The sequence below is a fragment of the Bufo bufo genome, chromosome 8 (assembly GCF_905171765.1).
Source record: "Bufo bufo chromosome 8, aBufBuf1.1, whole genome shotgun sequence".
NCBI classification, from domain to species: Eukaryota; Metazoa; Chordata; class Amphibia; order Anura; family Bufonidae; genus Bufo; species Bufo bufo.
Window position 1 is genome coordinate 5,066,899 of NC_053396.1, and position 3,512 is coordinate 5,070,410.

Here is a 3,512-nt window from a genome sequence, read left to right on the forward strand (position 1 = left end):
TACACAGCTCAGCAGACAGTATCACACAGGATAGGATTAGATACACAGCACAGCAGATAGTATCACACAGGATAGGATTAGATATACAGCTCAGCAGACTGTATCACACAGGATAGGATTAGATACACAGATAGCAGACAGTATCACACAGGATAGGATTAGATACACAGCTCAGCAGACAGTATCACACAGAACAGGATTAGATACACAGCTCAGCAGACAGTATCACACAGGATAGGATTAGATACACAGCTCAGCAGACAGTATCACACAGAACAGGATTAGATACACAGCTCAGCAGACAGTATCACACAGGATAGGATTAGATACACAGCACAGCAGACAGTATCACACCTGATAGGATTAGATACACAGCTCAGCAGACAGTATCACACAGGACAGGATTAGATACACAGCTCAGCAGACAGTATCACACAGGATAGGATTAGATACACAGCTCAGCAGACAGTATCACACAGGATAGGACTAGATTCACTGCTCAAAGCCGCCAATCAAATCACTCCTTATATTTGTAGCAAGCAATTTTTAAATGTTATCTAGAATCTGATTGGTTGCTATGAGCCATTCTAACTGCCCTTTTATTCATCTAGCCTTGCCATCCATAGCAACCAATCAGAATTCTGCTTACATTTTCTCAGAGCAGATTAGTAAATGAAAGCTGAGCTCCTATTGGTTGGACAGCGGGGCCTCCATTAGATGCTGCACCGATCCATGAGGGCGGTCGCAGTAAATGTGAAGCAAAGACTAAGGGTCCATTCACACGTCCGCATCCGTTCCGCAAAATCGGGAACCGGTGCGGACCCATTCATTCTCAATGGGGCAGAACGGGCTGCGGTCAGAGATCTGTCTGCTCTGACGTATGAGGTGACAAGATGGATGCCTCAGGAAATTATGGTAAGTTTACATTTATTTTTGACACTAAGTCCCTTTAAGACAGCCTGTAGTCTGCAATAGGGAAAGCTGAGTGACCAGTATGACTGCCAGTATAGATCCTATGGGGGTTATAGATCCAGTTAGGCCGATGTGACGTTCAGGCTTCTGGGAATGGTGGCCAAGCCACAGTGGCGGCCATGTTGGTTTGACCCAGCTTTCCTAGACAATTGTTAACACCTCGACAGACAGGAATTTTGGGAAACGTTACAGACAGACCATGTGACCTACCGTCCCCCCCCGTCCCCCATAACAGTCATACATTTATTTTAATTTTTTGCCTCAGGCCTTTTTGCCATACACATCAGTAAGATAACTTCCTTCCACTTTTAACATTGGGGGTCTGATCTGAGGTCTGATTAGCATTGGGGGTCTGATTAACGTTGGGGGTCTGAGCTGAGGTCTCATTAACATTGGGGGTCTGAGCTGAGGTCTCATTAACATTGGGGGTCTGAGCTGAGGTCTCATTAACATTGGGGGTCTGAGCTGAGGTCTCATTAACATTGGGGGTCTGATCCGAGGTCTCATTAACATTGGGGGTCTGATCCAAGGTCTCATTAACATTGGGGGTCTGATCCAAGGTCTCATTAACATTGGGGGTCTGAGCTGAGGTCTCATTAACATTGGGGGTCTGATCCAAGGTCTCATTAACATTGGGGGTCTGATCCAAGGTCTCATTAACATTGGGGGTCTGATCCAAGGTCTCATTAACATTGGGGGTCTGATCCAAGGTCTCATTAACATTGGGGGTCTGATTAACGTTGGTGGTCTGGGCTGAGGTCTCATTAACGGTGGTGGTCTGATCCAAGGTCTGATTAACGGTGGTCTGAGGTCTGATTAACGGTGGTCTGAGGTCTGATTAACGGTGGTCTGAGCTGAGGTCTGAACTATTTTTTTTTCTTATTTTCCTCCTCTAACTCCTAGGTGTGTCTTATAGGGCGACAAATACATTATGGTACAAAAATGCAGTTTCTGTAATTGTTTTTGCTTCATTACTTGTTAGTAAACAATATAAAAAATATTTTTTTACCATAAAAGGAAGGCGGAAAATTAAAGTATATGTACTGGGGACTGAAGCCTAGACCTGTGGAATAGCCTCACTCACTGCTGTATAGAAAGAGTCTGCAGTTTGAATAGAATTGTCGGAGCCTGGTAGCTACTAAGTATTCCGTTGTTTTTTTTAATATTTTGCCTGTGGAGACAACAGTATTACTATTTATACACAGAAAATCTTGCAGTAGTGGGTAAGGCTTCTGCCTTCTATATGAAAGGTCTTGGGTTCCCACCATATACCTGTGAAATAATTTCTTTACTAAAGTTAACAGAAAATTTTTACAGTTTTATAAAATATTTTATCAAAGTTAAAGGGGTTCTTCGAGAATTAAGAAAATACTTACATATTAGTTTATTATAAATATATTCCCAAATACCTTTTGTTAGTTATAATGGCTTGTTTTGTCTGAGGAGCGATCATCAGGGGAAATAACATGGCTACCGTCCTATTAGTTCACACAAAACCTGTCCTTATCACACAGGCGGACAAGTTATTTCACAACACTGAGGTAAAGAGCTGCCTCATCCTCCTATCTGCTTGTCACGGATTATGATCCTGAATACAAATATGATCTTCAGCTGAACCTCTATAGGAATGGAGTTTATGAGGAGACATGAAGTACAGAGAGGGGGTGTCGGTCTGGCCAATGAGCAGCCCTTGTTTTCAGTCTCCATTACTACAGCCCCACTTTACCACAGTCTTTCCTCTCTGTACTTCATGTCTCCTCATGAACTCCATTCCCACAGAGATTCAGCTGAAGATCTTATCAGATTTATGTATGTATTGAGGATGAGGCAGCTTGTTAGCTCAGTGCTCTGAAGTAACTCGTCCTCCTGTGATTAGGACAGGTTTTGTGTGTACTAATAGGACGGCGCCCATTTTATTTCTCCTGATGATTGCTCCCTTGATAAAGCCAGCCATTATAACTAATGAAAGGTATTTGGGAATAGATTTATAATAAAGCAATATTTAAGTATATTTTGATTTAATGTAACAAAAAAAAAGAGCAAAACCGATTACAATAAATATTTAGAATTAAGTATCACAAAACAGTAATTGGTATCCCCGTAATAATAGTTTCCTGGACGGCAGCACAACTAGACAGACAGGGTAATGAATCGGTAATGATCAATCAATCTATTAACCAGTCACCGTGGCCCCTATAAACCTGAGAAGGAAGACAGAGCCGGAGTCTTAAAGGGATTGTCCAGGTTCAGAGCTGAACCCCAGACATTCCCAGTTTCACCCATGCAGCCCCCCCTGATATGAGCAGTGGAGCATTTCATGCTCCGATGCTTTCCTTTGCCTTGCACTGAATTGTGCAGGGAAACATACTAGCCTCTCCATAGGCACTGCTAGACGGAGGCTTCCGCCCAGCAGTGAGCCCGATGACGTCCCCGGCACTAATGGGCGAGCTTTAGTGCTGCCCTAGCCTGTAAAACGGCTGTAGAGTGCCCATCAGTGCCAGTGACGTCACCGGGAACACATGAAATGCTCCGATGTGAAA